The sequence below is a fragment of the Aphelocoma coerulescens genome, chromosome 2 (assembly GCF_041296385.1).
Source record: "Aphelocoma coerulescens isolate FSJ_1873_10779 chromosome 2, UR_Acoe_1.0, whole genome shotgun sequence".
NCBI classification, from domain to species: Eukaryota; Metazoa; Chordata; class Aves; order Passeriformes; family Corvidae; genus Aphelocoma; species Aphelocoma coerulescens.
In genome coordinates, this window is record NC_091015.1 from 17,981,095 (window position 1) to 18,003,049 (window position 21,955).

General features: G+C 41.7%; 1 protein-coding gene across 2 annotated transcripts in view; it reads right to left on the reverse strand.

Annotated features, from left to right (window-relative positions):
* The window catches only part of KIAA1217 (KIAA1217 ortholog), a 372,020-nt gene extending 368,416 nt beyond the window's left edge, over positions 1 to 3,604 (reverse strand). The window contains exon 1 of one of the 2 annotated variants that reach the window (XM_069006635.1): positions 3,335 to 3,604. The gene's annotated coding sequence lies outside the window, so the exon portion shown is untranslated. Of the gene's footprint in view, positions 1 to 3,030; positions 3,144 to 3,334 lie in introns of those variants that run through there. The other variant, XM_069006633.1, reaches the window with a different exon arrangement.
* Positions 3,605 to 21,955: the final 18,351 nt, after the last annotated feature.

Consider the following 21,955-nt stretch of genomic DNA (forward strand, 5'->3'; position numbering starts at 1 on the left):
AAGCAATTTATTTTTTGCAGAATTAAATAATCAGTGATGCCTAGCTGGAACACACTGTTTTGGAGGAGGCCCAAAACCTCAAGTAATTGCAATGGACTGGAAAGGCCTTCACCCCCAGGTCAGCAATTTACATTCCAGCTGGGCTATGCATGAGACAAAGCATTTACCACCAGCCACCCTTTGAATGCTCAAGTTGCCATTTTCAGTTCCATTGCCGAGGTGCAAGCACACACAGATACCGTGACAAACCAGTCACATGCACTACTTCAGTAGAAGAGCCCAGGACTGAGGTAGTGCACAAATTATTTAGTTGGTTTCCACAAGCCAGCAAAGCTGGGTCTGCAATAAAACTCCTCTCTATAGACTTGAGATTCTGCCCACCACAAGTGTCAAATACAGAATGGGCATAAGTAAAAATGACGTCGTCCTCCATGAGATTTTAAACTCATTACAGTTTGATATAAGTGACGAGTCAAATAGAAAAAGTCCGTATTTTTTCTCTTTCCCTGGCAGCTAACATTAGTTCCACCCCACTTTCCCAGCAATTTCTTTAGTTTTCCTCCCTCTCAGCTTGCTTTGCATCCTCTGCTTCTTGCTCCAGAGCACGGCCCTTTTTCTTAGTCCCGTATTTACCACCCACAGTCTACTTTCTCCTCATTGCTTTCTTCACTACTTCTAACTTAACTTCCAACAGTCTGCAAACCCTAACTGACTAGTCAACATAACTGTTGTAAAAATGGGCTAGCTTTACCTCTAAGACTTCTGTATCTTTAAAGCAAACTTTAAATACCTAGCTTCTCAGTACATGCACAAATTTTTCTGTACGTTTGTAAAAATTTCAAGTGTGATAGGGATGCAATAGAACATCAGGAAAAAAAAAAGTGAAAATTCAATCATTGCTGAGAGTTAGAACAGGAACTAGAAATAACATCCTCATTTTCAACTCTGAGTGAAAGACAAGCTTCAAAATCATTAACTGTCTCCTTTTGCTTACAGCAGGAGGTCACAGCAAATGTCAAACACAAGAGAGCTGTTCAATTAAGGGCAACCTTACAAAATCCAAACTGTTACCAAAAGCAGCCTAGACGTCATCTTTGCCCCAACAAAACCACTGCCCCTATTACACAAGGCTCCACATGAAAGAGCTGCCAAGCTTTAACCTCCAATGAAGAGAAATGAATTTATTCACTCAGCAAACAAAATTGCCCTACCAGAGCACTGGCTTCCTTAGGAATGTGTAAGGGAAAAAAAAAGGTAAGCTAACTTTTCTCACCTCTTCCTATAGCCTAAACCAAAAGCTACACACATGGAGTATCAGTACAGTAATTGATCACAAAGCGATAAACAGGAGATTGCTATGTCAACCACTGAAAATAGGTAGACAGCAAATTAGCTAATCAGAACATCTATCTGTTAAGAAAAAAAAGGCACAAAACAAAACCAAATAAAAAGCCCTGACAAAACCAATGATGAATAAGAATACAAAAGCAAAGCTTTTATGGGCAAGAAAAAAGTAACCAAATACAGGAGTTTTATTAATGGCATTTTTATTGTTGCACATTGAATGCTTTGGAAAACATAGCTAATCTGAGTTACAACAAATTGTCAAAACAGTTTTACAATAATTTCTCTGCCATACAGGAAAAAAATATATATTTATAGTTCCAGACGCAGGAGCATTAAAAGTACTCAATACTAAACTTCCTCCTCTAATTGTGCAATGATGTGAGGATAAAGGTTCTCTAAAATCCATGCCTGAACTATGGCATTATATAAAGTCTTTGGGCCTATGCACATCAGTCAGAACTCCAAGAACACAAAGTATGAAATCACAGTGAGGTTCTGGCTGCAGAAAGAGTTGTGCACTATCAGTGCTGCATCCTGGACGCTGTACGTACAACATGAGCAGCTGTGTGCCCAGGAATTCCTGCACGCATTAGTTTGGGTGTTATCAAAAGAATTTGAGATTAGGTTTGGCTTGGTGAACACAGAGATAATGAAATAAAAATATAGTTGGTATAGTTAGTCAGAGATCTATCTTGGTCACTGTAAAAAAATGTCATTCTCAGAGAACTAGAGGATACAGATTCCTATGCACTGCATACTCACTGCACTTCACACAGTTCACAAGGTCAGAAGGAAAAACTAAATAATACGGGTTTGATATCCATCTCTAACAAGCAGAAAGTCAGTTTACTAGAAGTCTACAAGATTACATCTTAATGCTTTATATTATGCAATGCTTTGCCTAATAGTCTGTGCTTCCCCAATAAGCAAGAGCTACTGTCCAGGCTGCCTTCCTGAGCAACCAGAGACATGCAAACAATCAGCTGGTGATATCCCTGGGCAGTATGCAACGCTCATCTGCAGGACTCCAAACAAGGATTTTGAAGGCATTAGGACAGAGAAAGAACAGGAAATAAAAGCACATTAAGGATGACTGATTTTAAACAGCAGCACAGATATGCAGCACTAAACACGACATTTAAATACTCTGAGAAGCTGACATCACCACACTGCCCAGTACTGCATGCAGGGGCTGAACTTTGCCAAACACAAACAAGCCAAATCCTGCTATTCTCGAAGCTAACAATAGTTTTGCTTGAACTTCGGAAGCAGCAGAAAAAGTTGACTCTCGGCTGAGAGCAGATCATACCTCAGGGCACACACATGGGCAAAGACACGCAAAACACCCCACTAAGCATCTTCCATACCCTCACACGGTCCCTGCAAGCAGAGCAGCAGGTCTAGGGTTGCGGACCCCGCACTTGGAGTGCTTGGAGAGCTGCGCTTTCGTCCTCAGGGCTCAAAGGAAAAGCTTGCCGACTCAAACTGCACATTCTTAAAGGATTTAGGTTGGGATTCTTTTCCTCCAAAAAGCACAGTCATTTTGTTGTGGAAAGCTGACAGTCAAAGCATGCAATACACACACAGCCCCATCATGTTTTTCGGGGGAAAAGCAGTTTCTGTAGTACTCCACGCTTATCAATAAGTAACTTCTAAGTTTGACATATTCCTAAGTTTACTCACAAGGAGAAGACTCGCAGGCACAGGCAGGCACAGGGACAGCCCGACCAGCCGGAGGATGCGGTGCTCCCGACCCGGCGCTCAGCCGCCCGGCTGCTCCCGCGCCGGCTGCCGGTGCCTCCCCCGCGCCGGGAGCCGCCCGAGCACCGCTCCCCGCCCGCCCTTCGCCTCCCCGAGCCGCTGACGGCACCGGGAGGCGGCGGCGGGGGCAGCGCCGACCCCCGCCCCGCTCAGCCCCACCCGCCCGCGGGGCGATCGCCCCAAGGTCACCCCCTTCCCCGGCAAAGCGAACTTGGGGACCACTCACTTCGGCGGAGCGGGGATGCCGCCGCCGCGGAGAGCCGGGGGCGGTGCGGAGCCTCCGCCGGCTGCAGCGCGCAGGACGGGCTGCGCGCTCTCTCCTCCTCCTCCTCCGCCGCCGCCGCAGCCGCCTCCTCCTCCTCCTCCTCCTCTCTCTCCCCGACGACTTTCACTTCACCTGCAGGCAGCCCGGCTGCGGCGGGGCGGGCGGCTCCGCAGCTTTCCGCGGGACCGCAGTCACTGCGGCAGCGCCCTCCCGCACCACGGGGGGAGCCGGGCCGGGCCGGGCCGCACCGCGCAGCGGCCGCTCGTCCCTCCGCGGGCCGGGGCGGGTCCTGCCCTGGCGGTGCCAGCAGCCCCTGAGGAGGAAGGCACGAACTGTGGAACTCCGAGGGCCGTCCCAAGCCCCTCCGCGAGTGCGGAAGCAACGCCACCCTACTCTACGCGACCCCCGCCCCGGGATGCTTTCCCCGAGGCGGCTGGCTGCCTGCAGCTGCAGGGTAGGGATTGCCCCCGTGCTGTCAATCACCTCCTCGGTGAGGGGCTATAAATATTTATTAGGCGTCCTAATAGCCGCATCTAGCTAAGCGGAGCATTTTAGTCGTGTCGCTCCTGTGCTTCGAACCTCCCAAATCAGTTCTACATACATGGGCATAATTTGAAGTCGCTCACGCACTGGCCCGGCTGACTCCACACCGGGAAAGAGCTCTCCTGCCACAGCCAGGTGGAGAGATAGCCAGAAGGGCATCAGCGTGTGCCCCAGCCCCTGAAACCTTCCTCTCTGCTTTTTAAGGAGAGTGCTGGCTTGAGTGGTTTCTATCAGAACAGGGACGCGACTGTCTTCTTCTGTTGGAACATCGTACTAGCAGTTCTGTTCGGACAAACTGGGCTTTCACACTCTAATCGGGCTGTGAAAAATATCTTGAGCAAGAATCTAAATGCACGAGGAGCCCAGAAAAAAGAATCTAAACTTGGACGCTGTTATCTATGTAATCTGATGGTAAATGAGGATGAGAATTATGGAAACTTTCTACAATGTCATGCATGTTTAAAAAAAAATCAAAATAAACAGGATCTCAAGACAGAAAGAAATTTACATGAAGGAAAAATACTAAATTAATCTCTTTTTCCTTGTTGTGTTTTTCCCCCTCCCTCCCCCCATCATAAAAATTATTCTTGATGCTGCAAGGAGCCACACTGGTATTGCAATCTTGCAATACCTCCTGCAACAACTACTATGCTTGTAAATGTTGTTTATCTGAGAATTTTAAGTGGCAAGAGCAAGAAATATCAAGACAGGGAACATTTAAAAACTCTGATTATAAAGTCACAAGCTTGCTTTAGTTTATTTTGATGGGGGGTGATGGTTTTATTTTGCAGGTATGTTTAAAATGGAATCAGCTAGTAATGCAGTTTTGGCTTCTGCCTTTCTGCACCTCCTGTTCTCAACTAGCTGACACTTCTGTCTGGAAGGTAGACAGCCTGAACTTGACCTTTTTATCAAAAGGCATGGGGCTTTGCCTGCATAGTGTGCTGGGCAAAAACCAGCAGCTATGAAGTTGAATAATCCACTTAAACATGAGACAGAGCAGCAACAAAACTTCAATAATGTATGTCCTTACAAACTTCACCCTAGCTCATATAAATAAGGTGGTTTCTCCATCTCTCTGAGATTTTAGAGTATCAGATGCTGTAGAGAGGGATCTTATTACCAGGACTGTGGTTTTGCCAAGTACAATACACTGCATTTACATCTATGGTAAGAGGCAGTATTTGTAATATAGCAGTGCACAAAGGCTGCAGCTGAACTGAGACTCAGTTGGGCTTTTTACTGACCAAGCACAGAGAGAGCATGCCTGTCTTGGAGACTTCCAGTCCAGGCTAAGCAGATAAGACAGGCAAGTGATGGCAGGGTAAACAGAAGCATAGAAAGGTGAAATAACTTGCCCAAGACCATGCAGGAGGTGTCTCTGATCCAGCAGCCCATACAACAGTCCCAGTGATGCCAAGCATTTCTTTAAATGATGCCATGATGGACTGAGCACAGTCCTGAAAATCAAATGTACAAACTATGCTTTTAGCAAGACTGGTGTTATGGTGCATTAATTTATTGAGGTTTTCTTCTTCTTCTGAAGAGCTCTAAGCACTAGCAGCAAAAGGTATTCAATACAATTTCATGCTGGTGTCCTGAAACCAGGCTATTTCAGTTGAGTTCTCCTCTTTTGTGCTAAATATGCTGATTTCTTGCTGAATTGCAAGATTAATGAATTCAGATTGGGTTTTCCAAGCGTTAGTGTAAATTATTGCCCCTCCACTGAAGATATTTATGAATGGAATCATTTTTGAATGATATTTGACTTTACACATCAGAAATAAATGTAAGTACCTTTATGCTCTATATGCCCTTATGTAAAATACAATAATGGTCGCTTAGTGTTTTATCATAGTATTAAATACATTTTTCCAGCTTTAAATTTTTCACTTAAAGTAATGCTAAGGACTTGTTTATTTTCATTACTTATAATGCCTCTTGGGCCATAAGTTCATAGAGTAGAGGTGGTGATTAATCCTAACTGGGTAACTGCAAAGGAAACTTCTGAAATGGATACAATCATAGTAGTATCATTATAATAAACTGAAAAGAGAAAAAAATGCCTTTGCATTTAGCAGTGCTTCAGATTATTTCATTCCAAACATCTGAAATGATCTACCTCAGCATTTTCAAAGGAAGCTATTCAGTCCAGCTGAGACCAAATCTGTATAATTTCTTTCTAGAAACATAAGAGGAAGCTGTGAGGGAGTGGAAGGAAGATGCTGCTTTGCAAGCACCCATCTAAACACTGTCATGAGCTGCATGAAGAGGTCCTGCTGCAGATTTCTGCTCTCACCAACACCAGCAGTCAAGGGCTCCTGCAGTCTCACAGGATGCTCCCTGAGCCTTGCCAAAGAGCATGACTGAACATCCCACGGTGACCTGTAAATGGAAAATTACTTCCTCTTGTAGGAAAATCCTAGTGATGTTCATCAGATTTAGTACAGAACCAAGATCCCTGTGTGTTGGCCTAATGAGCAGGTCAGAGCCCTGTTAGTGGGTTCCCTGCCCAGCCGGCTCCGTGGCTCACGTGTGTGAGCACACAGATGCAGGGATGGCTCCAGTAACATTAAACCGACGGCGAGGAGCTGAGAAGGGTCCTTGCTTAGAGTTCCACAGAAAGCAGTTCATTGCTACAACTTGTGAAGGTTTCCAGAGGCAAATGACCCCGAGTGACAGCTCAGGCTTAAGTACAGGGCTGTGGCTACCACAGGAGCCAGCCGGGGAAGCTGAACCGGGGTACATTGCCGAAACCGAACACGGCATCCTGGGAGAGGCTTCTTCCCTCACCATAACCTCAGTCTTTGGCACCAGAGACTGTGTTACTAAGAACTCTCTTGTCTCTTGTACCACAGGTCAATCAGCCACCACAGCCTTTTAAACCCACAAAGCCTTTTAAACGTATAATTGCCACAAATAATATATACCAATGGAGACTGCACTGAAGAAATCGTTGTCTGGGGTTGATTAAAACCCATTATTAATAAACTTAAGATGATCTTTAGAAAGCATACGCTAGTCTTTTCTTGTGAATTCTTTTTTTTTTTTTTTTTTAATTCTTCTGAATAAAAATCTTACATTAAAATGCTGCATTTTTATCTGCAGACAAGTACTTCTTTTTTTGTGTTTTCCTATTGAAGTAAACAAGCTTTTCCTGCAGGCAGAATAAGAGCCTTAGAGATGCTAAAAAGTACCATCTTCTCCATTCAGTGGGATTTTTCAAAAGGAATCAATTTTCAACATTGTCCTCATGTAAAGTTAGTTATTTGATATCTGTTAGCTGTTCTATACAGCTCCTGTCATGGTTGCAAACAGGAAGCCATTCATGAGTGGAAAGCAGTAAGCAAAATGTTGAGTCAGATGGAAATATTCTATTCTAGGATGAATATTTACTTTGGTATTTGCAATAAGAGTTGTTGTACAGGTGTGTTGTGATTCCCCATCCCATTCACAAGAAAATTCTAATTGTTAATTGCACCATGAGAAATGAAGGGAATTTTTGTACCTGTGATATCCACAAAACTTCTGCATTCACTGATTTTACTGCTCTATTGTTTTCCTGAGACAATCATGATGTTACTTTAAGTTACCGTTACATCTAAAACTTATTAGCCTGAGTACAACATGCCTAAACAATCCCTTTTGTTTTCCAAGAGTCAAGTAGGGATGAGGAGTATTAAAACAAAACAAAATGCAACAAAAACCACCAACACCACCCCCTAAGAAAATTAAATTATAAAAAAAAAAGAACAACACCACTGAACAAACCAACTCGAACTTCCCCGAAGTTTTATCACCTTTTGAAAGGGCAGAAAAGTCCGACACAGTATTTTCCCTCTTTCTTTCACTTGCATTTCACCCTCTATTTTTCTACAAAGGAATGTCTAACTTTTCTGAATGGGGGCTAAGTACATTCTCTTGGTCTCTGGGTCTGTACAGTGACTTTCACACTGGGCAATGAAGTATTTCTAGAACCTGAATTGATTAAATATAGGATTGCACTGCTGCAGAATTACTGAGGGAAGGCGCAGTTCCCAGAAGTCACTGTTCACAGCAGCAGAGACACTCCAACAGAACCAAACCTCTGGGGAGGCTGTGAACTTGCAGTTCGGCTTCCGAGCCAAATTCATCCCCTTTGCAGCACAACCTGGCAACCACCTCAATGGAGAATTCATTTAGTCTTTTACATTTTCTGTGGCTAGAGCATGCACTTGTTTTCATTGCTTTCTTATGGAATGATCTTTAAACTTTATTAATATTTTCCTAGATTTAATTCAGATCTCCAAGCAGGGAGCTCTGCAGAAAAAAAATATATCCTTCAGAATTTTCTGCATTTAAAAAAAAAAAGAATTCTGCAAGACACAATCTCATCATGGCAACATTCTCCCCTGTTTTGGAGCACACAATACTCCTTTGAAATTCAACCAACAGAGGGAAAAGAGATTTTTAGAAAAACTAAGAAAATACACAAAAAAACATTTATGTTCAGCAAAGATCATCACAGGGTTTTGCAATAGTACATAGCAGAGCACTCAGCCAATTTCAACAATGTTCTAAAGCAAGAGAGAGGAATCAAAAATAATTAAATTCCTATGAAAAACAACTGCTTTGGTATCCACACCCAGGACAACTCAGGCAGGATCCAGCTACGTCCTGTCCAGTGCAGCAGCTTTTCCCATGGTGGCTCTTCCCTGAGTTATGAGTTATTCTGGAAAGCTGACATTTTCCAGGAATTGCTGGAAAACACAAGGTCAAGTCTGTGGCAGGTGGCCAGGTTTGTCCTACATGTAAGCTGAGTGGGCACAGGGAGAGTCCAGGCTGGGGGGGTCAGAGGAGCATCTCCAGCTCTAGGATCATTATCATCAGTATCTGGGATGCAGGTGTTTGCCACACTCCTGGTTCTCCCTTCTGAACCTAATCCCAAATCTGCATTTTTCTCTGCTTCTTTCAGAAAAAAAACCCTAGCTAAATATTTCATTTCAATGCCAAAGAGCCTTCTTGGATTCCTCAAAGAAGTGAAACTTCTTTTTGCCTTTCCTCACCCCAAGTATTCCCTTGGTTCTGTTTTAGCCAAAAGAGGACTGGTTGACTCCTCGTTTTGGCACTGAAGTAGGAATGGGCAATATTCTGCCATTCCTAGCAATTCAGTTTCATTCACTTTACAGTTTAATTCAATTGCATATTTTCTATGCATTGCTGAAGGACACTGTTTCTGATGTTACATGACCTTGGAATCATCCACTTTTGAATAAAATATATTGAAGAAAATATTAGAAAATAAAAGCCCACAGATAAAAGAAATTTTAGGTCTGAACTCTGTGCTAGACTATGCCCACTGAAATTACATTAAAATGACGAAAGTTATAACATTTCAATAAAATGGAAATGAACAATGACATCAGTGTTATCAGGAAGGCAACCCAAATATTCTCAGTTCTCTTCCCAGCTAAGTCAGGTGTTATTCTGCTGGCTTCAGTAGAAGTTAATTTCTAGATGAGAGAAGAGTAATAAGAGGAATATGTTGGACAATAAATTTCTTTCTTTTTTTTTTCTTTTTTTTTTCTTTTTTTTTTTTTTTTTGGTAGGATATTGAAATCTCCTAGTTGTCAGTCTTCCTGGGGAAAGTCAGAGGATGGGGACAAATGCTGTATCCTTGCCTCTACTAGCAACTGTTGGCATAAAGATTTCAGCAGTTTAGATGCTGCTGAAGCATTGCCAGTCATGGTTTTGCAGCAGGAACGGACGAGGAACTACTCTGCAGTGTAAAAAAAGATGCCAGAGTGAAAGGATAGTGTGTGTGCACATGTTTGGTTTATATGTTTTTCATTCATGTGCCTGTTGCCAAGGAAGGGTGGGCAGCTAAACCCTCAATATAAAACCAAGTTATGAAGAGTAATACCAAAAAAGGAAGCTCACTGTCTCCCCACCTGTACAATAACGACTAAAAATGTTCCTGAAACACCAATGTGAATCTATATTTACACTGTCAGATTTCCTCCTGGAAAAACATATCTTTTAGACATCATGGACTTTTAGCTATGTGTGGCTTTTGATAGGCTGCTAAAATCCCTTTTAACTATTTTATTTGTAATGGTTTGCTTTAAGAGGTGCTGAATACATCTGTAGGTAGTTCTCAGCACAATTTGAAGACTATTAGAGCCCAATAATGTTAATAATGTCCCTACAGCATTCCCACAGAGAATGATGCCCCTGTTAGAAAAACTTCTGACTGGGGGTAGAACAATCTTGCAAAGAGAAACTAAGACAACCTGAAATCTCCAGTTTTGAAAAGATGTAACTGGGAAGATACAACCAAGGTTAAAATCATGGATGATATCGAGATGAAAAATAAGAAATCATTATCTTCTCTCTCTCATAATTCCAGATCTATAATCCACCAGTTGAAATTATCCAACTTCAAGTTTAAAGTAAAGAAATAGGTCTCAGTAAGACAATATCTGACTCAGCCTGAAATACCAATATTTTCAAAATCATTTAGGTTTTTTACAACCAACATCCAAGGAGATGGATACAGTGAATACAGTGGGGTGTATGCAGTAGTTGCATAGAAGTCCCTAAACTGACATAAATTTGTTGCTTATACGTATTTTTGCTTATACTTACTTTCCCATAGTGATCTGCCACTGGTGACCATTAGAGAAAGTGTCCTGAGTGATGTGGGCCTTTGCTCCCATCCAATGTAATTACTCTTAGCTTATGACTGAGCTGTTCCCATCAAAAGAGAAGCACTCATAATAAAATGCTAAAACTAACGGGGTCTTTTTTGACTTATGGAAACCTATGATAAATACATCAAGCATGAAATGATGTGCTTATACATTTATTTCTAGATTTATAGAGTATTCTGTTTTATATTTCGAGTAACTGAGATAGTCCTCTGAGTAGAAAATATTTGAAAATGCAGTACCATCATGAAAACAGGAAGTCATTATATCAACACTTGGAGCTCCAGCTCCCAAAAAATAGCTCTTGTAAAAGTGGCTAATGGTACAAGCTTCATTTTATATACTCAATGATGAACTACTGATCAACATTTCAGAATTGTAAGTACAGACAATACCTGCTTGTTCATAGGGATCTTTATTTCCAAAAGGCTAAAGAGAAGATGAAGTGTGTCAAGACTGCATATGTGATTACTATAGAAAGTAAAGTACTAAAACTGTTTCTCCATAATTCATACACTAAGCCAAGATGACATGCTGTCTTTTGAATGGTGACAGTGATGACATGATTCAAAACTAAAAATTGTACATTCAACATCCATAACAAATAGTAAGACATTGAAGGTTCTTGAGCAGAAAATGTCTCTCAAATTGCATTTGTGCCTGGAGCTAAAGGAGAAACATTGCATAGGCAGGGTTTGCACTTTAATATCGATGCTGTGTTATATTGGTCTGCAGTTTATACTGGTTCCTAGACTTTTTGATCCACAGAAATCAGTAAATGCTGGATTCAGTGATGCCTGAAGAACTGCGCAGGTGTGTTTGAAATCCATTTGAAATTAGAAGGCAGCTGTAAACTTGCAACAAAAGCTGTTCACTCTAAAACTCACTACATGATAACAATTTTTTCAGGACCCAGATGAAACATTTTCTTCAGCTGAAAGCTGCAACATCACCGTGTGGCAAAGGGAATGGGAAGAAACCTTTCCCCCTTATGAGAAATGCCATCAGTTTCCTGCGCCCAGATACCTTGAAATGGCTCCCATATCAACTGTCAAACCAAATCATTTTGCCAAGACTGGAAAAACTTTTGTCATCTGGATAGGCCCGCTTCAAACACTTGGTTTTGTGGATATGCTGTGTACATGATGTGCTCTTATGAAACCGTATAGGTGACTAAGTTTCTCAAGGCAAACTGATGACACAAAAGCTGCTCTTTTTTTTCTGCCTTTTAAGCTTCACCTTATTTGTTTGGACATACAGCAATTGCTATGGATAAACAAGTACTACTGTGACCTAGATAGGTATCCTTTAAGCACCAGTGGTCTCAGCTGAAAATCACAATGAGGTACTGAGTGCTAGTACTGTTGAAATGTTATTCAGTCTTCCCAGAGGCAATTAATGCAGATTCCAGTTTTGGCCACATAATTTTTTTTTTTCTCCACAGGCCAGTGGGCTAAGATGGAAAATCTAAGAGGCAGATAAAGCCATTTGAAAAGAGTAGTTTTTTTGGTAAACAGGAAAGTGCTGTTACTCAGTGGTTTTAAGACAACTGACTTGTAATTTTAATATTCCATTAGGAAGAAGTTTTTAGAGGCATGATCTTCCTCTTAGACTGGTAGCATTTTTAGAATGTACCAGAATTGTATGAAAGAATGCTGCACACAAGGAAATAAGAACAGCTAATGCAAAGCATTCAATTAATATTTTATTGCAGCCAAATTAGACTTTTTTAAAATTATACCATCCAGACAAGCACCCTTCTCAGTCTGGGAACATGGTGTTGCTTTTCATATACCTTTTGTAGGTACCGACTTTAGCTGTATAGTCTTTGATATTAAATGCCAAAAAGAAACCAAAATAATCGGCGGTCAAATGAAAAATTAGGGAAGAAAGGATATGCAAAAACATTTTCTAAATTATCTGTTTTACTTTGAGGTTACAGACAGCCTGTACTATTTTGATTATGCTCAAGGACTTGAAAAGCATGAAGCAAAGAGCATGGTGAACCGCATAAAATGAAAAGGAAAGGCACAGCAATTGCTCCTGTCCTCGAGGAGCAGGATGAAATTCACTGTTATGTGCATCAATCATTCTTTGCTGCAGGGCCTTCTGAGGGGTACTACACAGCTTAATACAAAGGAGAGAGACATAACTATTTGTCTACTTGGTTATGTTCTGTTGGCTTTTGGAGTGTTTTACAAAGGGTAGCATTCACTGCACTGTCCCACTGTTTTGATAGCAAACTTGTCATACATGAAATCCCTATTTGTGCTTGGTCTTTGCATATTAAGTGCCTTAATTAATTTGAGCTTAATATTTTTAAATTGAATGTTAAAGCAATCCATCAGTCCAGGTACACTAATCAAGTTTTTATGATCTTCCTGTGTTTACTGTATACCTTTACAAGTGTTTTAAGATGTGTTGGATGTATTTTTTTTTATGTTTTACTTGTATCTTGGTTTCAAGGCAGATTTTAAAAAAACCCCAGTTGCAACAAACAGCCCAGCCCCCCATAAGCACATGACCCTTATCTCAACTGATATCACCCCTCTGACCAGGAGGAGCCATTGGTGGATGGAGATGGTCTGTCAAAGGGAGAGCACCAATCACCTTGAACCAAAGGGGTGGGCTGTGGGCGAACTGTGGGCGGAGCAAAAGCTATAAAAGAAAGAAAAAGAAAGACACGTGGTCTCATTCTCCCATCCTCTCCAGCTTGCTAAGGCAGTGCTGGAGAAACCTACCCCTTTCTAGGGGCTTTTTAGAAATAGATTTCTTTTTGACCAGCCTAAACTGCAAGTTTATTTTTTTTCTCTACCTGAGGTTCAGAGCTGTCTTAAGCCTAAAGTTCCTGAATCCCTGCGCTCCTGGGGCATATCTCTCGAGCCATCTGGATCCCAAATTTTTATATTTTGTTAGTTTTTTGCAATTTTTCAACTTTTTTTCTGTTTTAATAAATTGTTTTAATTTCTACAAAGAGTTGTCTCATTCCTCACAACTCTTTTGGGGACTCGTCCGGGAGCCTATTTTTGCCCTAAAATCCAGGTATTTTGGTTAATTTTACTATTTTTGAATTTTTGCGATTTTTTTGGTTTTTTTCTCCTTGGATTTTCTGGGCTCCCACAAGGATTACTGCAGCAGAGAAAGGACACCTCCGGTGGAGAAAGACTTGTGGTAAGGCTTGAACCCTTCTTAAAGGGAACTTAGTTAGGGACTTACCCTTTTTAAGGGCTATTAGTTTTTGGGGAACCTCCGAGTGGAATTCCTTTTGTGAGAGAGTGTGTGGGGGGGTTGGCCGCCCCCAGTGTGTGTGTGAGTGTGCTTGAAAGGGTTCATTTTTAAGGGCACCACGAGGGATCACCCCTTTAGAGACACAGAGGGGAAGATCGAGTGTGGTGATCAGCCTTTCTGGGGGGAGGTTTCCACGTTTTAGGGGTGTGCGCAGCCCCAAATTCATTTTTATTAGTGTCTCAGTCTCCTCGGGTCTAGAACTGAGGAGAAACCTCATTTTAAACCCCTCTCTTTTTCTTTTCGCCGCGTGGTCGGCGGCCATTTTGAAATTTCGGGCTGCCGCGTGGTCGGCGGCCATTTTGAAATTTCGCGCCGCCGCATGGTCGGCGGCCATTTTGAAATTTCGCGCCGCCGCGTGGTCGGCCGCCATTTTGAAATTTCGGGCCGCCACGTGGTCGGCCGCCATTTTGTGTCCTTTTAATTTGAACTGCACCCCTTTGCCGTTTTAAGTGCATGTGTGAACTTGTTTTAGCTGCACTCTTGTGGTCAGTGCTATCTAGCACCTTTATACTTCCTGTTAGTTTGGAGTGTTTGGGTTATTGGATTGTAGTTGTAATTTGCTTTATCTGCTTTAATCATAAGACACTACTTTGATATTTTGAATTACTGCTTGTGTTATTCATTATAATCTTTTTCCTTTAATTTGGTTATAAATATTTTAATCTATCTCTCCTTTGCTAATAAAGACAACTCTTGTTTCTTAAATTTTAAGTATATATGTATAAAACTATCTAAATTTCAGTCATACTTTAACCAATTTAAATATTCACTAATTATTCTTTTTATAATTAAAATTAATATTTCTTGCACCATATTTGTTTCTCACCAGCCTGCCATATTTAATTTTTTTCCCACAGATTCGCCATCATATATCTACTAACCCTGCTTGCTTTTCTCTACATTAGTTGTATTGTATTTTATGCTTATAACTTTATTATCATTTTTTTATTGTGATAGTGTATTGAATTTAGATTATTTTGTAATATTATTTCCTTATGCAATATTTTAATTGTTTTATATAATACAATACTTTGGTTTATTTAATTAGAAAAAAAAAAAAAAAAAAAAAATTTTTTTCTTCTGCACTAGCTACTTGTTTGCTTCCCAGTAACAAAATGGGACAAGTGAATAGCAAAAAGAAAGACCTAATGAAGAAATACAAAATCTTCCCAGACAGTCCGTTAGGGCAAATGCTCCTAAAGTGGGAAGAAAATCTTTTAACTAAAGAAAAAGACCAGTGTCAAATGATTAGGTACTGTGTTTTTAAGTGGCCAAAACATAAAATTAACAAAGATGGGCTCAGATGGCCCAAGTATGGGTCTTCTGAAAAATGGCTTTGTGAGGCTTTGCATTCTTATGTACATTACAAAGCTCCAAAACATTCTGATGAATTAGACTATGCTAAAATTTGGTTAAATTATTGGCAAAAACAAAATGAGGACCAAAGCAAAAAAATAGAATTGGAAGAGGAAACTAAATCTAATTCAATTGGACTTAATAAAAATTCAAACCAAATTTTTTCCATTGCAGAAGAACACAAACAGAAAGAAAAACAAAAACCTAAATTAAATAAACCAAAGTGGGACCCCCTAGACTACCTTCCTCCAGTAACTCCTCCAGAAAGGAGGGTCCAAATTGAACAAGAAAGGGTCCTTCCTTCATCAAGCCACCCAATCGAAAGGGACTCAGAAAATGAGAATGAAAGTGAAAAAGAAAATTCTGTTCCTTCCTGCTCTCACAAAAAGACAACCGGACAAAGGATTTCTTCTAGCCAGGATGGCCCAGCATCTTGCACTAGAAAGAAATCATTTAAAACACCTGACTGTCCCACCTGCCTTAGCACTCCCCATGAGTCTAAAATTTTACCTCTTAGGGAGGTACCCATGGGAAATGCTCAAGGAGGAATTGGTTATGTAGTTGTACCTCTAGCTTCATCTGAGGTACGGGAATTTAAAAAAGAAATGAAAAGCCTGATGGCTGACCCCATTGGTCTAGCTGACCAATTTGATCAATTCCTCGGCCCTAATATTTATAATTGGGGAGAGATACAATCCATCCTTCACTCCTTATTCACCATTGAGGAAAGAAAATTGATTAGAGCTGCAGGAGTGACAGTCTGGGACAGAGAAAATAATTCTAATCAGGGCCCAATTGGAGAACAAAAATTACCACTGACAGACCCTGAATGGAACCCAAATTCAGAAGAGGGCAGGAGGAACATGAAAGACTACAGAAATTTAATTATAAAAGGGATTAGAGAAGCTGTTCCTCGAGTTAATAATATAAAAAAAGCATTTTGTGGGGAACAGGAAAAGGATGAGTCCCCAACAGCTTGGATGGCTCGGTTAAGGAATAACATTCAACTTTATTCTGTCATTGACTTAGACAGTGAGGGAGGCAAAACTATGCTAAAGGTACATTTTGTGCTTCACTCCTGGCCTGACATCAGGAAAAAATTGGAAAAATTGGAAAAATGGCCAGAGAGGGAACTAGATGAATTACTGGAGGAAGCCCAAAAAGTCTTTGTTAGGAGGGATGAAGAGAGGATGAAGGCTAAAAGCCGAATAATGAATAACAGTACTAATGCTCCAATCCACAACCCTCCTACACAAAGAACTTCCCAAAGGGGCATCCCACAACAGCAAACCCAAATCTGCTCTCAGCAACAGCCACAGGTTTGTGTTTGCAATAAACAACCTAACCCAATTGTTCAAAGACCTGAGAGGTTAATTTGCACATACTGTAATAAACCAGGCCACGGGCAGTGGTACTGTTTTAAAAAGCAGAGAGATCAAGGAGTCCTTCAAATGGAGGGACAAATTTTGAACAACTGAAGGGGTCAGGGGCTTTATTCTCTGGGGCAAAAACATCTTAAAGAGCCCTTGATAAAATTAGAAGCTGGACCCCAGAGACAACAAGTGGAGTTTTTAGTGGACACAGGTGCTGAAAGAACCTGTGTCACTGAAACACCTCCAGGATGTTTTATTTCTCAAGATACATTAGATATATATGGTGCTAATGGTGAAAGCTTTGCTGTTCCTGTAATTAAAAATGTAATCCTTTCCATACAAGGACGTACCCATACAGGGGATGTGCTATACCTACCTCAAGCTGGAATCAATCTTTTAGGACGTGACTTCCAAATACCTCTGAGGGTTGGGGTGGTACCGCAGGGTGGAAAAATTACCACTAAATTGTTTGTTTTATCTTTAGTAGATGAGCAACACATTGACCCGGTAGTGTGGGCCAAACCTGGCAACCGGGGAAAAATGGACATCACACCTCTAACAATTGAGTTGCTCCCAAATAGCCAGCCAGTACGTGTACCACAATATCCCCTCTCCAAGGACAAAAGAAAGGGCCTGAAGCCTGTTATCATGGACTTATTACAAGATGGAATTCTTGAGACCTGCAAATCCAGTTACAACACTCCAATTTTGGCTGTCCAGAAACCAGATAAGTCATTCCGGCTTGTACAAGATCTGCGTGAGGTCAATAAGAGAGTCCAAACCAGGTACCCACTGGTGCAGGACCCCTATACACTCCTGAGTCGGGTACCCCCAGCACATGCCTGGTTCTCTGTTATTGACCTTAAAGATGCTTTCTGGTCATGTCCTCTAGATTCTCATTGCAGAGACATCTTTGCATTTACCTGGGAGGATCCAGACACTGGACGGAAGCAGCAGCTGCGCTGGACTCGCCTGCCTCAAGGGTACACCGAGTCACCCACACTCTTTGGCCAAGCGCTAGAAGATTTGCTAAGTTCCTTTTCTCCACCCGAAGGGATTCAGGTAACTCAGTACGTAGACGACCTGCTCCTCTCTGGGGAACAGGAGTCTACGGTAAGAACTGCTACAATTCAGTTACTGAATTTTCTAGGGAGGAACGGGCTGAGGGTGTCAAAACCTAAATTACAATTTGTGCTACAGGAGGTGAAGTATTTGGGACATCTAATTGGCCATGGCACAAAAAAACTCAGTGCTGAAAGAGTAGAAGGAATCCTAAATCTACCACTTCCAACTTCAAAACGAGAAATCCGGCAATTATTAGGCTTATTTGGATACTGCAGACTGTGGATTGATCAGTATTCACAATCTGCCAAATTTTTATATGAAAAACTAATAGAAGAAGAACCTTTTAATTGGACTAATTCAGACACACAAAAATTACAAAATCTGAAAGAGAAATTAACAAAAGCACCTGTTTTAAGCCTTCCTTCACTAGAAAAACCCTTCGATCTATTTGTTAATGTGGAGAAGGGAGTTGCCTATGGCGTCTTGACCCAGGAGTGGGGAGGAGTCAGGAAGCCAGTTGCTTTTCTTTCCAAATTACTGGATCCAGTGTCCAGAGGGTGGCCCGTCTGCATCCAGTCCATCGCCGCAGCAGCTGTTCTGGTCTCGGAGAGTCAAAAACTCATTTTTGGTGGAGACTTGACAGTGCATACACCACACTCAATCAAAACCATTCTAGCTCACAGGGCTGCAGAGTGGTTAACTGACCCAAGAATAGTCAAATATGAAGCCATTCTCATGCACTCAGACCACCTGAGGTTAGTTGTGTGTACACACCAAAATCCAGCTCAATTCCTTTATGGGACCCCATCAGAAAAAGAAATTGAACACAATTGCATTGAAATAATTGACATCCAAACAAAAGTCAGAGAGGACCTGGTGGACTGCCCCCTCAATGAAGGGGAAATCCTCTTCATTGATGGGTCATCTCGAGTGGTGGGTGGAAAGCGATGCTCTGGCTATTCAGTGGTCAATGGACACCAAATGTGTGTGCTAGAAAAGGGCAGATTGCCACCAACCTGGTCAGCTCAGGTCTGTGAGCTCTATGCCCTAGAAAAAGCACTCCACCGACTAGCAGGAAGCATTGGGACCATTTACACTGACTCCAGATACGCTTATGGCGTAGTCCACACCTTTGGAAAAATCTGGTCCGAAAGGGGGTTCCTAAACACCAAAGGGAAAGATATCCTACATAAGGAATTGATCCTAAAAATTCTAAAAGCACTGCAACTGCCTCAGGTGATCTCAGTGGTGCATATTCCAGGTCATCAATCGGGAACCACAAAAGAAGCTCGAGGGAACAACCTAGCAGACTTGGCAGCAAAAGAAGCAGCAGTGGAAGAAGAGGTAAAAGTGATGGAAGTAAACCAACTTCCAACTAACACCACCACATCTGACACTATTCCACAAACTAACATTTTACCCACGCCCATTTTTACTGATCAGGAAAAACAGAAATTAGTTTTAATTGGTGCCAATGAGGATTCTCAAGGCCGCTGGTATTTACCAGATAAACGCCAAATTTTAAACAAAAATTTAACCCGAGAAATTCTACAAAATATCCACCAAAGCAATCATTGGGGTTCAAAGGCTCTGGCGGATCACTATCTCAGAACCTTTGGATGCACTGGTGTTTATGAAATAGCCAACCAAATAACCCGGGACTGTGTAATCTGTCAAAAAGTTAACAAAAAGGTAATGAAAAAGAACACGGGCGGAGGAATTGAATTAGCAATCAGGCCTTTCCAAAACATTCAAATTGACTTTACAGAAATGCCTCCTGTCCAGAGGTGGAAATACCTATTGGTAATCGTTGATCACCTTACCCACTGGGTGGAAGCTATTCCAACTGTCAATGCAACAGCCCAGACAGTGAGTAAGGTGATCCTCGAGCAAATTATCCCCCGTTATGGGATAGTCCACCGCATAGATTCAGATCGAGGTACTCATTTTACCTCCCAAATTGTACAACAATTGGCTCAGCAATTAGGAACAAATTAGAGATTACACACCCCGTGGCATCCACAGAGCTCTGGGAGAGTGGAACGGATGAACCAGACAATCAAGAACACCCTCACAAAATTAATGCTGGAAACAAAATGGACCTGGGTAAAATGCCTTCCACTTGCTCTTCTTAGAATCAGGACACAGCCAAGATCTGATTTGGGTTGTTCACCATATGAGATGTTGTATGGATTACCCTACCTTGCTACACCACAAGAGTTGAATGTGAAAGAGTGTGGAAACACCAATGTACAAAAATATGTACAGATAATTGCCAAAAATCTAGAGTTGCTAAGGGAAAGAGGTTTTCTACCACAAACTCCCCCACTTGATTTCAATTTACATCACATCAATCCAGGTGACTGGGTGTTAATAAAATCCTGGAAAGAAAAGTCATTAACCCCATCCTGGGAAGGTCCATTTCAGGTCCAGCTAACCACTGAAACAGCTGTCCGGACATTTGAAAAGGGCTGGACGCATGTCAAGAGGGTGAAGGGTCCGGTGGCACCACCAATTGAAGAGAAGAAACCTCCAGACAAACCATCAAACTAAACACCCTGTTTGAAAGCTCCACTCAGCATCCCTCACTCCAAGTTAATAAAATCCTGTACTCCCAGTTCTTCCCCAGTTATACCTCAGTAATAAGTGCTAGCTACAAGTTGTTAAACTAAGTTGAAAATATTTTGCTGTTAATTCTGTTCTTTGTTATTCCCTTTTACAGATTCTGCCTTCACACAACCATATTGTCACATCAACTGTATAGTAAGGCTCCATTTGAAGCCAGCATTCTCTTCCAATAACAGTCCAATCAGACTCCAAAATTATGGGCACGATAACTCTAATCTTTGACAAGGCCAACCCTAAAATAACCATGAGTTTCCAGAAGCCTGAGGTCACTGAAGAACCATCTGAAGGTGAGATGCCTAAAGAAAGGACGAAAGAAGCAAAGATGACAACCCCCACCAGCAGAGGCAACCCAAATGCTGACAGCTCCTCTCGGGTATGCCAAAAGGGGAAAGTGAGCAACATCCTGCTACTAAGTGTCATCTGTCTCTGGGTCCTCTGGCCTCCCTTTACACAAGCAGCCGACAGCCGCTGTAACAGATGTTACAAGACTGTGTACCAGGCAGAAGGAGGCTCATTTCAAATTCGACACTTTTTCCGAGCACATACTTATGTTAATCCATCTTGTTACAACATAACAAGGTTGAGTATCTGCTCAGAAAAAGGTCACAAGTACTGGATTGGCAAAAACATTGGCACCCAAATACATAAGCAGAAGGGAGAGTGCCCCTCCCAAGACGATTGGCTCTGTTTCAATTTTAGATACATAACCAAGACAGAAGATTTGTTAAAAAGAAAGACCTATGACACTGACCTGATCCAAGAGGTGGTCATAGAAGAAAAGGAAAAACAAAAAGAAAACAATCCTTTGATGTCAAGGAAAAACTTGTTTATTGACCTGGCAGAAAGGATTGGACAACAGCTAAATTTAACAAATTGCTGGGTGTGTGGAGGAACTTTAGAATCGGAGAGTTGGCCTTGGCGGGGAGTCAGTCTTGGACCCCCCGATTTACTCCGACTGAGTAATCTCTCCCCCACAACCAGACATGACAATGAAACCTGGCTGCTAAGCAATACTGTTATTGGAGAAGAATGCATCTGGAGGAAAGGAAGAAAATTTTTAGAAGAAGTTGGTGAGACAATATGCAAAAGGTACCTGGTAACTGATGGGCAAAAACATTGGTGGATACCTCAAGAACCAGATGTATTCTGGTCTGCAGAAAAGGTTAAAAACAAAAACTGCATTTTGAATCCTGTTAAAAAACTCTGGCAGTGCTGGGATCAAGGAAATCCATATTCTGTCCTGCCACAAATTTCCAAGTACTGGATTACAGCAGCAAGTATACAACCCCACTTCTGGGAAGCACCACAAGACTTCTACTGGCCAAGGACAATGGTGGAAGAAAGCTTTAATTATTGTTGGACTTTCCCTTACAGGACTTATTTTTCTCCCTTGTTTAATCCCTTGTTTCATCCGTCTAATCACCACTGTCGTCCAAGGCATGCCACTGATCCAGGATCTTCAAGGACAACAGCAGCGTCCACCATTCGCTCAAAAGATTATGCATGTCAATAATAGTAACAATAAGAAAACTAGAAAGGAGAGAAAAATTGCCCAGCAAGTGTGGGACAGTTTTAAAGAGCTTGAATCTATCCCTGAAGAGTTATCCACCTCCACTTAAATGCAAAGACCAAAGATGTGA